At 48.4% G+C, this 22,371-nt stretch overlaps 1 protein-coding gene across 19 annotated transcripts in view; it reads right to left on the bottom strand.

Moving 5' to 3' along the window:
- The window catches only part of TNS3 (tensin 3), a 331,575-nt gene that overhangs the window by 173,917 nt on the left and 135,287 nt on the right, over positions 1 to 22,371 (bottom strand). Inside the window, exon 1 of one of the 19 annotated variants that reach the window (XM_073008872.1) lies at positions 1,056 to 1,076. The exons of 17 other annotated variants lie outside the window; for them this stretch is intronic. The gene's annotated coding sequence lies outside the window, so the exon portion shown is untranslated. Of the gene's footprint in view, positions 1 to 546; positions 851 to 1,055; positions 1,077 to 22,371 lie in introns of those variants that run through there. One more of the 19 variants, XM_037995537.2, reaches the window with a different exon arrangement.

Genomic DNA, 22,371 nt, shown 5'->3' with positions numbered 1-22,371 from the left:
GTAAACATAAGCAGCAATCGTTAGGAACTGCCGGAGAAAATACACCCCATGGAGGCTGGGAAACTAAAATAAAGTCATCTTGTCATTTTGCCTTCATGTTCAACTATGAGAAACAACAGGCTAAGATTATATCTCTATTTATTTGTAACTAAATAGTCACAGGATCCTGCCTCCCTGGCCAGGAGCTCAGGCTGGTTTGGAACCATATGGAAAGAGGCAGCTCAGGAAGACTGGCAGCAGGGAGAGGTAAGCCACGGTCGGGGAGGACACAGAGATGTGAGCATTTCCCAAGAAGTCGGAAGCTCCCCTTTGCTCTTCTCACAAATAAATTTCCCAAGAAGGGGCAGGTGGGGCGGACGCTCCTCAGGACAGAAGGTCCCACCGAACATCTGCAGCATTGAGGTGAGAGGGGGAAAATGACGTGGAAATGCCCCTTCACTGCAAAGTAGCCAGTACTGGAGGTCACAGAGGAGGGCGGCCAGGGACAGACAAAGTGCCCAGTGCCAGCCTGGTTGAGAGGCGGCACATGGGGAGCTGGGAACTTACTTTGCTGGGCCTGGGAAGAGGCCACCGGCCAGGGCTGCTTTTCCCTTCCAGAAACAGCTCCTCCTACGTTTTGCTCCTTCCCCTGCTTTAGTCAAGCACACCCCTCTTCACGTTAATGTCTCGGCAGCTCTGGGCATAAAGGAGGCAGCTGGAACAGCCCACCAGGTGGGAGAGCCTGGTAAGCGTGGGAGTCCCCAGGACCACAGCCAGGAGCAGTGGGCAGGTGTGCCCGGTCCCAGAGTGAGCACGCAGGCACGGAGCTCACAGGGCAATGTCTGCCTGGGGCTGAGGGCCAGCCTGCCAAGGGCCTGCGGGGACAGGAACAAGAACAGCGCTCGCGGGGAGAGCCCTCTGACAAGGAAGCTGAGTGGCTGTGCCTTCCTGGGGACCAGCCACTAAGGAGAACCGCCTCTAGGAGTTAGACGTGGGGGGCACAAAAGTGGCTTCTCAAAAGTTCCCTCAGGAAAAACAAAACCTACTTCGAGTTGCTGGGAGGGTGGGTTACTCACCTCTGTATCCCAGATAACAGATGCCTGATGCCCACTGGCCTTCCTCCCTCCCTCTTTCCTTCCTCTCCCCCACCCCCATTCTCTCCTTTACCACTTCCTTCCTTAGTTCATTTTTGCTCCACTTCATTCCAAATAGAATTTGAGATGACTCATCGAATGAATTCGACATAATTAAATAAAGTTTTTAAAATAAAAACCAAACCAAGAAACAACACAAAAACAGGGTTAAAGACAGAGTGGCCGGGCCAGAGAGAAGGAAAGGTATGCAGTGAAACCTCTGTTATGGGAATGAGGCCCCAGACAGGTTCTGAGTTACAAAACGGGAGATGGAGGCTGGATACACGGCAGATCTTAGTGACACAGGGACTTCAAAGGCCCCCGGAACTGCCTGAGGTGGGTTTAATTACTCACTTAGCACTCAGAGCTGAGAGGAAGGGCGGCCAGCCCGGGCCACATCGTGTCCTCAGCTGTTAGATTCACCCAGGCAGCTGTTGAAACTGGTCTTACTGATCTCATGACTACATGGTCAGTCACGTCCCTTTAACTGACAGGGAGATTTGTGCATGCTTTTTTGTAACATCTTACGTGCACTTACATTCTTTTATTTTCATCAGCTATTTCATAATGAAAACATTTCTTCACATAGAAAAGTGGACCAAGGGAGGGGAGGTGGGGAGGGCCTCGCTGGGCCCCCAGCATAACCGTATCAGTGGGCAGGGTGTTCTGGGGGCACCCTTTTCCACTGGAAACCATGTGGTGTCTCCTTCCAGGCTGAACACAAAGTGGGGGACCCAGTTTATAACTAGCCAGGGGTGCACTGCTCAGACCAGGCTCAGCTCCACAGGGCGGCCTGCGCTTCCTGCCACCTGCCCACCATTTGGCAGGGGCAGACAGAGCAGTGACGGCAAGGGGTCAAAATAGGACCACCTGTCCCTTTACTGGCCACAGTCATCAGACCCGGAGACACTAAACAGGACTTTAACTCCTCTGAGCATTGGTTTCCACCTCCGTGAAACGAGTTGACGACACCACCAGCCTCCCAGGATCTCTGTGGGGACTAAGAAGATGCCGCAAGGCACCAAGACCAAGCCAGCAGCACTCATCATCAGCCCTCGGGGAGAGAGGAGGTTGCATGCTTGTTTCCAGTCCAACGCCCAGCATTTTACAATGGAGGAAAGGCCGTGGGGAGAGGCTGCTCTGGGGGGCAACAGCTGGGCAGGGTGTGGCGCCCTGAGGACAGACCAGTTTATTCCTTACTTCATGGTGACAGAAAACAGGCCAAGCCCTAGAGAGCCAGCTCTCCCAAAGCACCCCAATGGGAGTGTCCTCAACCGCAGGCAGCAAACAGCCAGGCAGAGCCAGGCAGGGGGCTCCCAGCCATAGGTCAGCAAGTCAGCAAGGGCGGCCTGGGAAGCAAATGCGCCTTCTCTAGAAGGTGACAATATTGTTAATGAGCCCGTGTTAACGTCAGTCATCTCAGGAGTCTGAAAGTGCTCTGTGGCAGGTGGGAGGGGTTATGTATGCTGAGTTCACCCTGGAGTGTGCCCTGCAGCGCTGCGTTCTGTCCTGTTAGATGTCCCACACAAACACACAGATCCCCCTGCAGAGAGCCTGGAGACCAGCCCCTCAGGGCACAGCACAGGCATTCCACGGACTGTCCCACCAAACCCCTAGCATACAGACACCTGGTCCTGTCCACATGGGATGTCGCGGGTGCTGAGGGGGGCAAGACCCACAGATGCTGGCCACCATGGGCCACAGAGATAGGTCCCTGGCCCTGCAGGCAGCTGGTTCCATACCACAGCTCAATGTTTGCAAGGCTGAGGGAAGGGCCTAATTCACCCACCCCAGCCTGGCCAGCTCTGATGGGCAAAGGGGCTGCCCAGAGAATGCTGAGAGGATCACCCCAACTAAGGCCAGGACCATACCGGCCTCCACACCCAGAAGGGCACAGTAGGGCTTTTGCTTTAGAATGAAGACCTAATGAATTGCACTGACACTAACAGAGCAGCCTTAACCTGGAGCTTAGCCTGCAGTAATCAGATTCACATGGATAATCCAGGAAAGAACAAGCAGAGAGGGCTCTGAGCAGCCCTGCTTCCCTTTCATATCCACGAATGCAAACAAGTATTTGCAGGAGGGCTAGCCCATTTCAGGCACTGCAGGGAGAACACAAGTGTGACAGAGAGGAAAGACCAGGACGGACTGAAAACTGAATGGATGACAATCCTGTCCTGGAGGTGCCAGATAAGTACACATTTAAGACCCCATAAAGGAGAGAGAAGGCAGTGCCAGAGGTGGCGGTGATGGGCACCTGGGAGAACAAGAGCTCATCTCCAGCTCTAGAAACCCCAGCCACTTTGTGGATCCATCGGGGCAGCTCTTGGGATAGGCCACGACGGCGGGAAATCATCTGATACGAAGTGGGCACCTGTGGCAGAGGTGGGGTAGAAGGAGCAAATTCCTCCAGGGGACAGAATCTGGGCAGAGAAATCTGGCGTGTGTGTGTGGTGGGTGGGGCAGCCAGGAGTGGCACACGCCATGCTCACAGGATGCATGAGAAAGAGGATCAAGCCAGGGCTCATGGAGCCCAAATGCCAGATGATGAATTCATGACTGTGAAAGGTGTCCTGTCCTTCAAAAGTTTCTGCATAGGGGAGTGACACAATCCCAATTGTTTTTAACCAGGTTTAGTGGTAGCAGCAGTAAGATTAATGGAAGGGGAACACTGGGCAGTGAACGAGATAGGTGGAAATGTCAGGTCCAAGAGCAGACAGCTGCTGACCTGGACCTCATCCATTAGTGGCATCAGGAGTGGCTCCAGCAGGCTCCAGGAACCCAGGCTGCACTTCCCAGACATCAGGTCAGAGGTCGAAATCAGCAGTGGGGGGAGTATTTATACCAAAGAAATCAGCAAACACTGCTGACTGAGCTTTTACCTGGAAAGTCTCTGTTAAACACTCACCAGCATCCCCCCTGATACTCTTCCTCTAGAAGCCTCAGATTCCCCACCTGGAGAATGGGGGTGGAAATGGCACATAATGCAGAGTTCTGGGGAGATCAAGTAAGGTAAGCATGCAAAATGCTTAATACCGTGCCTGGAACACCTCGCATGCTCAACGCGTGCCAGCTTTTACTAGTATATTACATTATTACTATTGGGGCAGTCAACGGGGGCCAGGAGGACATCCATTCAGGATGTGAGGAGAAGGAAGACAAAGCCAACAGAATCAGGTTCCCTGAAGATGAGGAAGTAAATGATGCTGAGACAGCAACAGGGAATGTGCAAGGACCAGCACGTACACGTCCAGGCCTGGCAAGCACACTTACAACAGACATTCACTGCCCAGCGCCTGATGCTCACCTCAGCCAACCCCCTCCACATACGGAGCTCCAAGAGTAAGAACCAGCTGGGTAACAACGGGTCCTGGTTCCTCAAGGACGCTTTCAGCTCTTCCTTCTCGGGTGTTTCTCAGTCCTTTCGAAGGTTATGAGAATCAGTGAATGACATTAACGAGACTGTCTTCCAAGGACTCCCATTGTGTAGGACAATTCAGTAGCCTAGTAACTTTCTCTCTCCCTACCTTACCCCTTTCTTTTAAGAAAATGATAATCTCACTTTCTTTATAAATGACTTTTAAAATATTCAGTGTGGGCCCAATTCTTCCCATATCATTCTCCCTGGAGGTGTGCTGGTAGAGGAGAGGAGAGGAGAGGGGAGAGGAGGGGAGAGGCAACCACCTCAATGTATCCTCTGTCCATTCCTGTGGTGTAAATACTCCTGCCATGGTTCATTCTAAGCTAGCTGGGTAATTCCACTGAAGATGGAGTGGGGATGTGTAAGTGATCTTACCCAATTCCTCACTGAAATGTTCTCTATTTACAGGTGTGGAAATGATGTCCTTGATAACTAATTGACCTGTCCAAGGTCATCTGGTTAGTCAACAGAAGCCACGTATGGCCAGGAGCAGTGCTGTAGGCCAGGGCCCACAGCTCCTCCCCACTTCCACACACATGCCATGGACAGGCAACCTATCTCAGAGACAGGCCCTTCTCACTTCAAATAGCGTCAACAGCCTCCAAGAGGCCACTCCTCCTAATCACTCTCCATTTCATCTTCCCACTTTCTCCACCAAATTAACTTCGTTACCACTTCTGAAACCCAAGCTATCAAAAACCCATCATCACCATGGTTTCTTGCCACTCAAGCACCTAGAATGGTCCCTATTTCCGTGGAACTCCGAATCAGTCCCCTCCAACCACTACACACTATGGTGCCCTCCACCAATCCGCCACCACTCATCCCTTCTGCAGACGCAGAGCGTATTACAGTTGAAGGACCATGGGAAAGGACTTGGAGGCAGGGAGCCCGGCTCAAATCCTAGCTCTGCTCTACAGACAGGGTACTCTGGGCAGTCAGTGAGCCCTGTCCCCTCAGTGTCCTCATGTGTAAAAAGAGGGACAATGACAGGGACCCAGCGCTGTCCTGAGGAGCACCCCGCACTTGCTCCTAGCAGCTCACAAGCAGAAGCCTGAGCCTATCAGGAGACTCTGGGAAGAGGATGTAGTCTGAGGCACCAAAAAAAAGGAAGTCTGCTCAGGTCAATCCTAAAACCTATTGAGACAATGTGTCTCATTCTAAAATAATGTCAATATGCCACATACATGACGTTTACACTACACAGAAACAAGAGCGATCTTACTCAATTTCTTACAGATGAGGAAATAATGTCCTTGGTATCTAACAGACCTATCCAAGGTCATCTGGTTAGTCAGCTGAGGCCACATCTGCCCAGGATCAGTGCTCTAGGCCAGGGCCCACGGCTCCTCCCCACTCCCACACACACGTCAGTCACCTGGGGCTCTGCCAAAGGGCAGCTTCACTAGCTGAGCACAGGGCATCCACTTCCCTTTTAAACATGGGGACAGATGCGTCCTTTAACCTCTGAGGCTTCCATCTGGAAGTGCCTCACGAGTCAGTGGCTCGAGTTTAGAATGCCGTACCTCCTGGATGCCCCAACCTTTTTTTCGCCTCATTTCTATCTCAGAGAGATTAGATGTCCTGTACAAATTGGATCTGAAAATGATAATAAAATGTTATATAAAACAAGATGAAATAAAATCAGTCTGCACTGGGATGAGCGGTGAAAAACGGGGCTGCTCAAGCCGATTCCCGTGAGCAGAAGCCGACCACAGACGAAGGCTTCTGCATGAGGAACGAGCAGTCCCCCCAGCCCCTCCCGCAAGTGCGGGCTTGCAGCTCGGGAGTCAGACCCCAGGCACGCAGGCGCCAGGCCATCTGAGGAGCCTGTGTAGATCCCTGTGGCTGAAGATCAGGGCCTCACTGCCCTTGGGAAGCGAGCTCTGAGACCCAGCTTTTTAAATAACGAGTACCACTTACCTTCATGCTTATGATATAAGTTACTCTGTTACAGAAAATTTAGAAAGTAGACATATACAAAAAGAAGCAGACAGAATCAGCCTCTCCCTCCCTCCCATATCCCAAGATAACCAACTTTAGCCAAACAGGATGGACCCCTACTGAATTTCTTCCACCCATACTTATTTAAAAGCCAAATGGTGCTTTATGTCCATATCACTATATTTTCTTCTGCACTGCAATTTTTAATAGTGGCATGGTACCCGATTGTCCAGATGGAACATAATCCCCCTTTAACGGCATGTTTTTTGGTCTCCAATTTTCCACTCTTATGAATGATGCTATGAGAAACATTCTATAGTTTAAAATGTGAACATTCTTAGTGGCTGCCTCGGGATAAACACCCAGAGATGCCACATGCTTTGAGGTCCACATCGCTAGGACTTCCTCTAGAAAGTGCTGTGACTTCCAGGACCACATGCATCATCCCAGAGAAGAGAAAACATACAAAACGTGAAACCAATTCCATCTTTTTCTATTTAAGCATATTTTATCCCCTTTCCAAGAAAGAAACTATCTTGTCAAAGGTAAAGGGACTTGAAGTGTCTGGTTAGTTATGAAACCAATGTCCCAGAGAACAGAGCAGAGGGGGAAACGGCACCTCCAACCGTCTCTGCAAGCACCCTCGTCCCCTCCCAGGTCAGTTTCAGGCACCAAGTGGACTATGCCACTACAGTGTCCTAGAATGTAAATTCCCCCACAAGAGAACCACGGCAGGCCCCCACATCCCCACAAAGGGCCCAGTGCCTGGTGCATCAGAGGTCTCCAGGACATAAATACTTATAAACTGAATGATTAACGAAAGAGGGGCAGGGCAGTGGAAGAGAGGATTCATCTGTTCCATAATCAAGACCATTACTTCAAGTTTATGATTTATTACCCACCATATCTGGCAAAGGCAGCACCGTCCCCCTCCCCACTGGAGACTGACAAAATGCCTGGTACCATCTGTTAGTGGCTGAAATGCATTCCCACAAACATCCATATGTTGAAGTCCTAGTGCTCAGGACCTCAGAGGGTGACAGTTTGGAAACAGTGTCTTTAAAGAAGTGATTAAGTTAAAATGACACCATTAGGGTGGCCCTAATCCAGTAGGAGCGGTGTCTTTTTTTTTTTTTTTTTTTTTTTTTTTTTTTTTTTTTTTGAGACGGAGTCTCGCTCTGTCGCCCAGGCTGGGGTGACAGAGGCCGGATCTCAGCTCACTGCAAGCTCCGCCTCCTGGGTTCACGCCATTCTCCTGCCTCAGCCTCCCGAGTAGCTGGGACTACAGGCGCCTGCCACCTCGCCCGGCTAGTTTTTTGTATTTTTTAGTAGAGACGGGGTTTCACTGCGTTAGCCAGGATGGTCTCGATCTCCTGACTCTGTGATCTGCCCGTCTCGGCCTCCCAAAGTGCTGGGATTACAGGCTTGAGCCACCACGCCCGGCCAAGTGGTGTCTTTATAAGAAGGGGAGATTAGGACACAGACACACACAGAGGGGCAGCCATGTGAGGACACAGGGAGAAAACAGCTGCCTACAAGCCAATAAGAAAGCCCTCAGGAGAATCCAACCCTGCAGACACCCTGATCTCAGCCTTCCAGCCTCCAGGACCGAGGGTGATAAGTGCCCCATTGCTGCAGCCACCCGGGGTGGTGCTTTGTCTTGGCAGCCCAAGCTGACCAAGACGCCATCTGAAAGCTCTGAGATGCCTGGTGGGTGTTTGGGAAATGTTACTGCCAGGAGCAACCTTCAGCTCCCAGGATGGGCAGGTGGCCTGGAGATGCTCACCTGCTGCCCAGCACTACCCTCACTTTACCCTCTCCCAGCAGGAAGCCAGCCTGACTGTGAACAGCAGTAGTAGAGCAAGGAGTGGCATAAGGTGTGGGGCTGGAACGGCCCCTAGACACACGTGGAAACATTGCCTCCTCCTACTGAATGTATGTTAAATAAAAGGGAGGGACAGCGGGGAAAACAATCCAGTAAGTAAAACTGGCTAATATAACTAGGAAGATTGGACAATTTAATGGGCATGCCAAAATACTGAAAGAGGAGGAACAGCAGGAGCATTGAGACACAAAATATCCAACGACTTTCAGCTCTTCCTCCACCTAGTAACTTCCAATGAAGCTGAAGGAGGATGTGCTCTAAACCAGAGAGGTTTTATGTGCATCATATAACTTAATATTACAGATCTATAGATCCCCCCATGAGAAAATAAGTTTATTGAGCAATTAACTTCAAATTTTATTTTCCAGCTGTTTGTATGTGTCCAGCCTCACTGAAAACGCTGAAGTTGAAAATAAAACAGGAAAGAGCATATTCCCGCCTTTGGGAAGCTTACGGTGAGATGAGGGGACATGGGTGGGCGTAAATATAAGACAGTGAGCCCTGCATTAAGTGCTGTATGTCGAGAAATGAGTATACTGGAAGCTGAACCAGACTGAGCAAAGCCACATTCGCGTGTGAGTCTTTTCTGCTTACTGGTTGGAATGAAACTGCATCTTGCCCTCCAAGAACCACATAAATGAGGTCACTCCAAAACCACCTCTATAGGCTTCCCACCAACCATGGATCCGCTGTCTCCCTGTTGGTTCCGTGAGACAATATGGAATGCATGCCCTGAGCCAGCTGGCTGGGCTCCACAAAGGAGCACTGGAGAATTGGCTGTCCCTGCTCCCACTGAGGGGCTCAGTCAGCCAAGACTCTAGCCGTGCAAAAGTAGGAACTAGATGAAGACTGAAGGGGCCCAAGGGCCTTCCTCACCACCCCATCCAGGAATATCATTATAACTACTGAGGAGCCGGGCACTGCATGCCCACCGCATGCCTGGAGCCAGCAGGCTGGGCTCTGCAGTCCCGCACTGTGTAGAATCTTCTGTCAAAAGCTGGCCAAATGACCACTGTGTCTGCTCCCAACCCTCCAAACGCCGGTTGTACCAGTTATTGTAATTGCAGAGTTTAATAAAATACTGCAGAAATCAATGAAATGTGAGCAAAAAAAGGATTCGTTACTGCTGTGAACACTGAGGTCTTTGAGAGCCTTGCACGAGGCAGTCGGTAAAACTCATTAAGTTTCTGTAAGGCAGCTGGGGCAGAGTCCAGAGGATTTCTATGCTCCGATTATTCCTAAGTATCTTTAAGCTTTCGTACACTATGAGGAACCCCAAATGGGAAATTTCAATGGCTCATTGTAGATGCACATTATGTGAAAACAGGACAGGGAACCCCACACCCTAGAGAGAACTCAAAGACAGGATGGGATGGTACGTCAAAGACAGGTGGCTACTTTTAGCTATTTTCAGACACAATGGAATTCTAAAGTGAAAGGTTCAGGATTCCGCAAGTTAACTGATATTTCAGTTCAATAATCACTTGTAAATCTGATCCCTTTAAATGACACGTTCTGCCTGGATGTGGAGCCAAATGCGTAGTAAGTGACATGCAAGCAGCAATCACCCGCCTTGTTGCCCCTGCATTAATACCAGTAACGATCACTGTCACAGCAAGTTATTCCACATCCACTCTATTCCTGACATAATGCAACATGATTTGCTTGTACTCTCTCTCCATCCTCATAGCAGCCTGCTGAGCAAGGAACCCTTATCATCCGCACTTTGTCACTTCATCTAGTTCAAACCCAGGACCAGGCTTGGCCACCTGAGCCCATTTGCAGTGAGGGGAGTGCTAGGACACAGGCCAGGTCTGTCTTAGCTTTCACTCCACCATGAGGGACCATCGACTTTCCTACCTCCCTAGAACTCCAGAGCCAAGACTAGATAGCCCGCTGCCCCAATTCCTCCCCCGTGTGCCTCTCTTCTCCCTGCCTCTCTGGTTTGTAGGAGAATTGCCCATCATAGGTTCACAGAAGGCAGCCAGAAAGTGGGCTGGGATCTGTTCTCTCAAGATAGTAAGCTCAGGGAAAGAATCATTAAGTGAAAACCTGACAATGGGGCTGTGTTACTATGGACCCTAATCAATACCTAATCAATTACAGTTGATTTTCGTTATTGGAGGTAGTCGTATTCTATAAAGTCGCTGCAAACACTGATTTGACCAACACTGAGCTTCTGTCTCTAGGAGAAATACAGGGTTAGGGTCCTTCGAGCTCTAGTTACAGTGTTTTCACCAACCAATTCATCACATAACCTTGGCCGGGTGCAGTGACTCACACTTGTAATCTCGGCACTTTGAGAGGCCTAGGCGGGTGGATCACCTGAGGTCAGGAGTTCAAGACCAGCCTGCCCAACATGGTGAAACCCCGTCTCTACTAAAAATGTAAAAATTGTCAGGAGTGGTGGTGCATGCCTGTAATCCTGGCTACTCGGGAGGCTGGGGCATGAGAATCTCTTGAACCCGGGAGGCAGAGGTTGCAGTGAACCAAGATCATGCCACAGCACTCCGGTCTGGGTGACAAAGAGAGACCCTAAGTTAATAAATACTGTTGATTCATTAACATGAAACTCTCAGCCATTGGTGCTGTAACTCGCCCCTGAAGGAAGAATTGTCTAACACATTTGCTTTCTCCATCAGGCACAGCACAGTCTTCTTGTGCTGAGGGACACTGGACATCACATCAGCACTGCACTTGCATTTTAAACAGCAAAATCAACAACAGAAGCACAAAAATGGGGGAATTGCAGCACTAAATAGACTATGGGAAGGATGCCTGTCTGCAGTATGAGCTGAAACAAGGAAGAGCTTTACTTTGTTCAGTGTTAGACGGGAACATGCAGGTGGGCAACCCGAATTTTGAGTCTTTCTGCTCATGTCTTCAAATGATCACAAAATTGTCCTTGGTATTGACTTTGGGGTTATAAATAAATTGTATCCAGGAGGCTAATTTTCAAATATGGAATCCACAAATAATGAAAATCAACTGTAATTTAGTCTTTAAATTTGTAGATTTCAAATTGGTAGAAACTTGCCAGTTTCTAATTCTAATGTCCCCACTTAATACACCTGTCACTCTAACATTATTAAAAGGGCCATAATCACGGCCTAGTCCACTCATAATTTTTATCTACCTGACTCTACTTTTTTATTCCTAGGAAGCCTCATGCTGCTACAGAAAGCAAAGCCTTGGAGGAATCCTTCCTCCTGACAAGGAAGCTCCAGGGTGGCAAGTCCATGCTGCGGACGCCTTCCTCTAAAGACATGCACTTCTCTTCCAGATTTATGTTCCCTACCTGAGGACCTCTACTGATTTGGCAATGCCTTGCACTGAGAAGCTTAAAGCATTTTCTAGGCAAACACATTGAGGAATGTGGCATTGGAATATTTTCTACAGCACGTATGACAGAAGCCAATAGTCATCTGCCCAGGATGGAAAGGAGAAAGGCGTCAGAGAATGAGAGTTTCTCAGGTGGAAAGAAATCATAAACGTCAGGTCACCCAAACCCCAGAGGCTGCCGAATTCTCAGTAACCTTATGCTCCCAGCACCCTCAACACCCCCAGGATTGCTCAAGGTGGCCCCGGGTGGCAGCCCCACCCCGGCAAGTCATCTCCTAAAATAGGCTGAACAAACTTCAGCTTGCATCAGAACCACCAAGAGGGCATATTAGGAGAGAGATTTAGGGGCTCTATCCCAGAATTTCTGATTCAACAGGTCTGAGAGGGGACAAAGAGTTTGTATTTCTAAGTTCCCAGACTTATGCTGATGCTGCTGGTCTTAGATAACACTCTGAGATCCACTGACCTAAAATATTTGTGCATCAGTGTGGTTTATACTAACAACCTTGTCACCACATGCAACGCGGGCTTCATTACTGCATCCTCTGCCATCATTTGCACTCAGTCTCCCAAACACCCTAAGAATGAACATTACAACATTAACTTCCAGCCACTTAAATGGCACCAATGATGGGGAGCTCAGGACCTCATACAAGTCCAAGTCCCTGTTTAACTCTCCTAATTTTCCAAAGTGCTTCGCTCTCTTGAATCACAATCTGTGCTCACTGAATGCCTGCACCTCGGCCCTATTTCCTTCCATGCACAAAACCTATCAAGGCTGATCTCCCTGGTGAGAGAGTTGTATGATTTTCCCGGGGGAAAAAAAAAAAGTAAAAATATACCTGGCTAGCGTGAAACAACCCTTTACTCAGGATGATTTCTTTAAAGGCTTTATGAAACAAGTGTTACTGTTTTACAAAGCAGCCTGTGAACACTGTGCCATGTGTTGACAAACTCAGTGGGTTTTCAGTGAAACATTTCATCAAGTAAGACACATTGTAGCACCGCTGAGGGGATATCACCCAGATGTCAATGGCTCAATGCCACACAGGAGACTTGTGGGAAAGTCTTAAGCCATTAGGTCATGGAAGATAACTGTGCAAGAGGGGGAAAGGATACTGGCTTGGGAAACACTGGTGTGTCATATAATGAAAACAGTGACCAGCCAGCCTGAGCTCTGTGCCTGAACACATCTTCTGAACCCTGCACAACACCCCTGTGAAGTAGAGACACATGGATCAGGAGCCCAGGTCCCACCACTTGGTTTCCAGTCACCAACCTGTCCCCAAATGAACTGCATCTGTACACCGACACAACCCCCAACTGTGCCATTTAAAGCTAACCCTAGATATCACATCACTTCATCCATAAATATCTCAGTACAAATCTTTAAAAGTCAAGAGCATTTTAAAACATAGAACACATTACCAGTATTGTGAAGAATAACTCCTTAAAATATCTAATTCATGTTCAAACTTCTCTGCTATAAGTGTTTTGGGGTTGTTTGGATTTCTTCTTACAGTCTCAGTTACAGTTTGAATTGGGATCTGAATAAAGTCTTACGATGTTTATTTAATATGTCACTTCAGTTCCTTTTTTTTTTTTTTTTTTTTTGATACGGAGCCTCTGTCGCCCAGGCTGGAGTGCAGTGGTACAATCTTGGCTCACTGCAACCTCCACCTCCTGGGTTCAAGCCATTCTTCTGCCTCAGCCTCCCAAGTAGCTGGGATTACAGGCGCACACCACCATGACCGGCTAATTTTTGTATTTTTAGTAGAGACGGGGTTTCACCCTGTTGGCCAGGCTGGTCTCAAACTCCTGACCTCAAATGATCCGCCCGCCTTGGCCTCCCAAAGTGCTGAGATTACAGGCGTGAGCCACAGTACCCAGCCCAGTTCCTTTTCCTTTCTCCTCTTTTTGCCATTTTTTTGAAAAAGACGGGGGTTGTTTTTACCCAGTAGAATTCCCTCTGCCCTGGATTTCGCTGAGCCCTGCAGTGTGGCTTCACAGATGTCCTGGCCCCTGGACTTCCTGTCAGTTGCAGATGGAGCTGAGGCTGGGTCTGATTCTGATTTGATTCTGGTGAGGACTCGGCTGGGGTTAGGACTTGGCCGTGTACTTCCTGAGAGGAGGCTTACAACCCTATGACCCGTGGTCTAACTCCCCTTTTGTGATAGTGGAGGTTACAGAGGACCACAGCCTGGAACCAGACAGTCATTTCTTAGGAGTTTGGAAAGGGCACTGTATTAACCCTATCACATTTTCAAGGTTTATTAGCTGGAATTCCTCTTTCAATACAACTTTCCCTCTTCCTTTATTTGGAAACTCCGAAGAACAGTTCCCAGAGGTTAAATGGTCGATTGCTTCTCTTTATTTACCTAGGGACTGCTATGGTGGTGATGGTGGTAATGGTGATGGTGATGATGGTGGTGGTGATGGTATAAGTAGTACTTCTGAAAGTCTGTTGTATACATTAGAAAATTACATCTGTGTCCAAAGTACAAAGCTAACAGCTATTATTACAACCTGGATGCAAGTACAGCCTGCCCCTGTGAAGTCCCTCATCTTCCATGACCCCAGGTTCTCTTCAAATTCCATTATTTCTGGAAAGACAGGCCACAGGGCTACCCCAGGGCCTGAGGGCCAGAGAGGACGGGATGAGGAGTGCTGGTGGTCATCATGCTGGAAAACGAAGTGTTAGTGAAGTAGAGAAAACTTTCTACTAAAGTAGAAAATACTCATGCAATTAAACATGTTTCTCCTTATTCTTTCTTTACAATTGAGCCTCCAAATAGGATAAGGTTTCCGGCAAGGACTTTTTTTTTTTTTTTTAAATTTTTAACAAAAATTGTTTCCTAATACTCTCGTGAAAGTGCACAAAACCTGTTATAAATGCACCAGGAGAATGAGACAATTATCACAGCAGCTATGAGGACCAGAGAAGCCCATGAAGTTTCAGATTTTGAGGGCCATAGTTGCCCTGCTGCTGGCAGACTGACACTCAGACTTGGGTCCCCAGCAACACACAGCATGAGTGAAGTTTCTGCCCAAAAAGCTCAAGATGCCTTCAGAGACCTGAGGAAACCACCACGGCACCTGCTTCTCTAAATAAGGACTATTGAGCCACAGGACACCACAAATTCATAGCCAAGCAACCCCCATATTTGAAGATAAGAAAACAGAAGGTTAGAGAACAAGGCCATGTATAACAGGAGCGGCCTGAGCCTAGGCCCTGGCTCCTGGACCAAGCCAGCTCCCTCCCACGGCGCCCGCCGGCTGTCCCCCAAGTGGATGTAGGTTGGGGATGTTGTTGTGTGCGGTTTTCTAGATAGGTATCCCTTTTGCAGGTAAAATACACTCAGGTAAAATAAATAATGCTCCAGTCGAATGTCTCCCCTGACCTGGAATCTGTAACGCCTCCTTGTCACATGCCAACTTCTCTCCAACTGCAGACATTAAAAAAAAAAAAAAAAAAAATCAGGCCAGGCACAGTGGCTCAGGCCTGTAATCCCAGCACTTTGGGAGGCCAAGGCAGGCAGATCACGAGGTCAGGAGATCGAGACCATCCTGGTTAACACGGTGAAACCCTGTCTCTACTAAACAAATACAAAAAAATTAGCCGGGCATGGTGGTGGGCACCTGTAGTCCCAGCTACTTGGGAGGCTGAGGCAGGAGAATGGCGTGAACCCGGGAGGCAGAGCTTGAAGTGAGCGGATATGTGCCACTGCACTCCAGCCTGGATGACAGAGTGAGACTCCACCTCAAAAAAAAAAAAAAAAAAGTAATTAATTAATTAATAATAAAAAAGAGTAGCACTTTGGTAAGATGAGGCAGGCAGATCACTTGAGATCCAGGAGTTCAAGACCAGCCTGGTCAACACAGTGAAACCTTGTCTCTACTAAAAATACAGTAATTAGACCAGGCACAGTGGCTCACACCTGTAATCCCAGCACTTCAGGAGGCTAAGGCAGGCAGATTACCTGAGATCAGGGGTTCAAGACCAGCCTGGCCAACATGGTGAAACCCCATCTCTACTAAAAATACAAAAATTATCCGGGTGCGGTGGCACACGCATATAATGCCAGCTACTCGGGAGGCTGAGGCATGAGAATCACTTGAACCCGGGAGACGGAGGTTGCAGTGAACCGAGATCACATCACTGTACTCCAGCATGGGAGATAGAGGAAGACTCTGTCTCCAAAAAAAAAAAAAAAAAAAAAAAAAATCAGTATTTAATGTTCTCCTTCAGTAATTACTGCTATTTCCTGAACCAATCACACATGGCCACTGCCTTCAAGGGCCCCTCCATGTTTAAAATGTGTGACTACTGCTGAAAGAAATCAGAGAAAACACAAGCAAATGGGAAAACATCCCAGGCTCATGAACTGGAAGAAATGGCCATACTATCCAAAGCAATTTATAGATTCAATGTTATTCCTACATTATTCTTCACAGAATTAGAAAAATACATTGTAAAACTCATATGGAACCAAAAAAGAGCCAAAACAGCCAAAGCAATCCTAAGCAAAAAAGAGCAAAGCCAAAGGCATCACATTATTCAACTTCAAACTATGCTACAACGCTAATGTAACCAAAACAGTACGGTACTGGTACAGAAACAGACACATAAACCAACTGAACAGAATAGAAAACAGAAATAAAGCGGCACACTTACAACCATCTGACCTTCGACAAGGCCGACAAAAACAAGCAATGGGGAAAGGACACTTTATTCAATAAATAGTGCTAGGATAACTGGCTAGCCATATGCAGAAGAATGAAACTAGACCCTTATCTTTCACCATATATAAAAACTAACCCAGGATAGATTACAGATTTAAATGTAAGTCCTCAAACTATAAAAATCCTGGAAAAAAACTTAAGAAATACCCTTGTCGACACCAGCCTTGGGCAAAGAATTTATGGTGAAGTCCCCAAAAGTAATTGCAACAAAAACAAAAATTGACAAGTGGGAGCTAATTAAACTAAAGAACTTCTGCATAACAAAATAAACTATCAGCAGAGTAAACAGATATCCTACAGAATGGATGAAAATATTCACAAACTATGCATCCAATAAAGGTTGAATATCTCACACCATAGGTTGAATATCTCACACCAGTCAGAATGGCTATTACTAAAAAGTCAAAAAACAACAGACGTTGGCTAGGTTGCAGAGAAAAGGAATGCTTGTACACTGCTGGTGGAAAAGTAAATGAGTTCAGCCACTGTGGAAAGCAGTGTGGAGATTTCTCAAATAACTTAAAACAGAACTACTATTCAACCCAGCAATTCCCTTGTGGGTATATACCCAAAGAAATATAGATCATTATAGCAAAAAGACACATGCACTCATATGTTCATCACCATGCTATTCACAATAGCAAACACATGGAATCAATCTAAGTGACATTAAGCGTTGGCTGGATAAAGAAAATGTGGTACAGGCTGGGTGCAGTGGTTCATGCCTGTAATCCCAACACTTTGAACAGCCAGGGAGGGCAGATTACCTGAGGTTAGGAGTTCGAGACCAGCATGACCAACATGGTGAAACACTGTCCCTGATAAAAATATAAAAATTAACCAGGCATAATGGCAGGTACATGTAATCCCAGTTACTCAGGAGGCTAAGGCAGGAGAATCACTTGAACCCGGGAGGCAGAGGTTGCAGTGAGCCGAGATCGTGCCACTGCACTTCAGCCTGGGCAACAGAGTGAAACTCTGTCTCCAAAAAAAAAAAAAATGTGGTACATATACACCATGGAATACTACAAACCCATAAACAAGAATGAAATCATGTCCTTTGCAGCAATATAGATGGACACAGATGCCATAACCCTAGACAAATTAACACAGGAACAGAAAACCAAACACCACATGTTCTCACATGAGAACATGGGAGGTCAACACTGAGCACATGTGAACATAAACATGCGAACAGTAAACACTGGGAACTGCCCAAGTGAGGAGAGTGGGAGAGGGACGTGGGTTGAAAAACCACCTATTGGGTACTATGCTCCTTACCTGGGTCCAGTACACCTGGGTAACAATCCTACACATGTACACTCTACATATAAAATAAAAGCTGAAATTTTTAAGCAACTTTAAAAACCTTAAAACAAATAAGTAAAACATGTGACTGCTCTAGAATCTGTGCCATAAAAGAAAAGAAATCCCACTCAACCTGATTTTTCTTGTCCGCAGCAGACGTCTAGCCATCAGACTTGGCAGCATTCATTCATTCGAAACATTGCTTACAGGTGCGTCCAGGGACCATACCACAATATATCAGCCGAAGGTGCCTTTGGTGCGTCCAGCCCTGACCCAGCCCACCTGTCACTTTAGGAGGACAGTCCCCAGCGCAGAAAAATGCAGCAACCCTGAACCACAGATGCAGGTAATGGTCAGGGCTGGTGAGAATCCAGCGCCTGTGAGCCACACACCTGCAGCCCAGGCCTCCTAGCCGGGGTGGGTTTTTAATCATTAGCCAAGGCTTTGTGCTCCTGGGTGGATGTAAGCTGACACCGGGGTTAATATGTTCCCTGCTGTTGACTGTTCACAATTCCCTCCACCTGCAGAGGCGGGACAATAGCTTCAGGAACAGTATCCAACTCACCACTTTCAAATTCCAGCTACAAAAGGAGAGCGCCTGCTTGTGTGAGGCTCACATTGACGGGTGTTTTTTTGTTGTTGTTTTGTTTTTATTTTTTTTTCAATGTTTCAGTGTTGAAGGTTTTTCCCTCTTTCTCAGCAGGTTAGTGAACTGAGACCTGCGGACTCCTGACTGTGGATGACAAGTCTGCCTGAAGGGAAGGCCAAGGCTGCCGGGAAGCCTCCTCACTGGGGCTGAGTTCCCAGAAACCCTTTGGAAATAGCTAAAGGCCTGGATGTTATTTTAGGTGTGGGAGGAGACGGTGAAATCAAAGGAAAAGTATGGATCAAAGTTTAGCCTGTGGGGAGAGAGGGTGAGGGTGGGGGTGCCACAACCCACAGGCCTCAGTCCCAGAAGTCTGTGCCCACAGGGTCATGAAGGCCTCACCAGGCAACTGTGCAGATGCCATGGGGAGCAGCTGGAAACAGAGGCCAGGACCAAGGGCAGGGGCCATCCTGGTAACCATCTCGCCGTCTCTGTCTCTGGGAACCGGGCTGAGCTCTGAAGGGCAGCCGTCCTGGGTCCCACTCACCCGTGGAGTCGTTCAGGATGGAATGGAAGGGGGTCTTCCCTTCCAACCTGGGCTCCTAGTGACTTAGGGCCTGACCCCTGCAGGCAGCTCCAGGGCACCCGTGGGCCCTGTCAGCCTTTCCTGGAAGAGTCCTGGGGTGATGGAAACCTCACAATTCTGCCCAATTCGAATGACAGTTTATCACCAGAAGCTCCTCTTTTAAACAAGTTCCACTAACATCTTCTGCTGTTTCTCTGCCCATTCTCAAAGTCTGTTCCATCTGAGCAGGATGTGGCAGTTTGGAGAAGGGGCCTCGGCCAGTCTTGCCCAGGAGCCACCTCCTGTTCTGGTGGCCGCTGGGTACCAGCTCCTCGCAGTGCGTGTCTCCACCCAGATGAGGCTGGAGCACCATGGGCCAAAAAGGAGTTCCAGAAATGCCTGAGGAACAACTAATCAATATGAAAGAAGGGAAGGGATACACTCCATTGTATTAATTTCCTAAGGCTGCTGTAAAGTACTACGAAGTGGGTGGCTTCAAACAAGGCATGTGTTCTCTCACAGATCCAAGCGCTGGAGGTCTGAAACCAAGGCAGCAGGAGCGACTCTCCCTCTGACAGCCCCGGGGAGGATCTGTCCCTGCCTCTTCCACCTTCTCGGGCTGCCACAATTGGTGGGGTTCCTTGGCTTGCAGACCCGTGGCTCCAGCCTCTGCCTCTGTCATCACTTGGCTTTCTCCCCGTGTCTGCGTCCTCTCCTCTTCTTACAAGAACCCAGTCATGGAAATCAGGCCCAATCTAACCCAGCATGACCTCATCTCCGTCATCATTCCAAATAAGGTCACATTCAGGGGTTTCAGGTGGACATGAATTTCGGGGGAACACAACTCAACCCCTGTATCTCCCCTACAGATGGTTCTCTGGGTCTGTGAGAAGTAGGGATGCCCTGCTGAGTGTTCCAGGTCGAATATTCTTCTCACTGCACGCTGTTTCCTTACCTGCAGGGCTAGGTGTGAGTGTCACTCGGAAAGGAGCCCCGCTGGCTTGCCCTTCTTCACTGGTACCCATTGTGTGTGCCCATCAAGAGAAAGGCACGTGCACAGGGAAATAGGGAGACACTTTCAAAGGGGTGAAATGCACAGAAATCTGAGAGCAGTCCAGGACTGGGACCCTAAACTTGCTCCCTGGCAGCTCCCTACACAGGCCTTACAGTTGATTCACCTAAGCCACTCTCTAGAGGTTGGAGGCGTCTAGACCAGAGGGCGCAGGTGTGCCGTGGGAACAGGAAGCCCTAGCCCACATCTCCGCACATCTTCAGCCTGTCCTACTCCCTCTCACAGAGTAAATCCCGGACACTCCTGCTGGTCTTCACTTGTTCCAAAGCAACAGAGAACCATCCTGCAACACATCCACACCCTCTCAGGGCTGAGGTCATGGGGAGTGATGAGGCAGGACCCTGAGCCATTGCTGTTCAGGATGCAGCAGCTGGGAGATGGGGCTGCGGCTCATCCCCCAACAACGATGCACCCTCCAGAGGGGCGCTGGGTGAGAAGGAGACGGTTTCACAGTGCTGGCGCCACCCCTTCCCCACCTTCTGCTGAGCGACCTCACCCGCATCCAGCCCTCCCAATCTGGGTGTGATCATCCACGCAGCCCTCCTCCCACCTGACTGCTCAGCATCCACACCCATTGTCCTCCACTGTGCCCCGCCAATGCCCGAATGCTGTGTGTACAGGCTAACTAAACACCACTCTATGATGACTGTCAAGGTAAGATCTGGGGAATGCAGTATCAGTTTTCTGTTTGTTTGTTTGTTTGTTTGTTTATTTGAGACGGAGTCTCGCTCTGTTGCCTAGGCTGGAGTGCAGTGGCGCAATCTTGGTTTACTGCAACCTCCGCCTCCCGGATTCAGGCCATTCTCCTGCCTCAGCCTCCCAAGCAGCTGGGACTACAGGCGCCTGCCAACACACCCGGCTAATTTTTTGTATTTTTCCTAGAGACGGGGTTTCACCGTGATAGCCGGGATGGTCTCGATCTCCTGACCTCATGATCCACCCGCCTTGGCCTCTCAAAGTGCTGGGATTACAGGTGTGAGCCACCGCGCCCGGCCCTGTTTTTATTTTTATTTCTGGGTCTCGCCTGACCTTTGCCAAAGCCACAGATGTTGAGTTTGGCTCTTCTGACCAAATGGAACACCAGGATGCTGATCCAACAGGATCCTTGAAACTTTTCTCTCTGCTTCCTGGAGATCAGAGAGATTAAGGAGCAAGGACATTTGTGTCTCTCCATTAACCTAATAGAACTCAATTTCACTGTGACTCTGGTCAAATATGTTTGCATGAAGGCTCCTGATGAGACACACAGAATCTGAAAGGGGCAGCGGTGGATCCAGACACCATGTGCATGCATACATACACGTGTAGGTGATCTTCAGCCGAGACTCTGCTGTGGTGTACAGTCCCGTGACTGTTTACCGCAGTGGTGGAAACAATCTATAAGCAGGAAATAACCAGTGTCCAATCAAACACCTGGACTTATGGGCCGTGAGGACAAGAAACACATACCAACAGACTTGCGGGAAGCCTTCTGTGACAACATGCATGCAGAGACCACTGCAAGCTGGGGCCGGCAGAACAGACCCACATAGGTGACCTGGATCCACTGTCCCAGATCATGGGATGCTCAGCTCACTAAGCCCCCCACCCAGTAGTTTACATGTGGAAAGCGTGGGTGTTTTGTTTGAAATTTGCCTAATTTTTCTGTAAAATAAAATGGAGATCATTAAAGTGATTTCATTTATCTGAAGCTCCTCATCATCCATTTGGTCAGCACTCTTTCTGAAAGAATCCAATAGCTTCATGAGACTCCATCACGGCCACTGGGGCAGAGGCAAGGATGGCAGCACATGACCTGCACAGACTTCCTGACAGTCACATCTGTCCTGTCCTTGTGTTGGCTGGTCTTGTTGCTCTGGTCACTTCCTCTGTCTGGCTTTCTGAGTTCAAGCAAAACATACTGAGCAAAGTCTCAACACACGCACACACAACACAAACAAAAAACCTCACACACAATGCCACACACAACACACAAAACAGCATACACAAAACACCTCACACACAACACACACAAAGCACCTTATAAACACACATCGCATACACAAAACACTTCACACACAACACACAAAGCACCACACACATGAACATACACAGCACACACACCTCGCACAACACACATAACACACACAAAACACCTCACAACACACACAAACCACTTCACACACAACACATACACAAAACATTTCACACAACAAACACAACACACACCTCACACACTACATACACAACACACACACTGCAACACACACAAAACACCTCACACATAATACACACAACACACACAACACAGACATGTACACACACACCCCTCACACACAACACACCTCAGCACCACACACAACACACACAGCACAACACACACACCTCACACACAACACACGACAGACACACCT

Source organism: Chlorocebus sabaeus, chromosome 21 (genome assembly GCF_047675955.1).
Source record: "Chlorocebus sabaeus isolate Y175 chromosome 21, mChlSab1.0.hap1, whole genome shotgun sequence".
NCBI classification, from domain to species: Eukaryota; Metazoa; Chordata; class Mammalia; order Primates; family Cercopithecidae; genus Chlorocebus; species Chlorocebus sabaeus.
The sequence above is the reverse complement of the archived record's forward strand: the minus strand, read 5'-3'. Positions and strand labels throughout refer to the sequence as shown.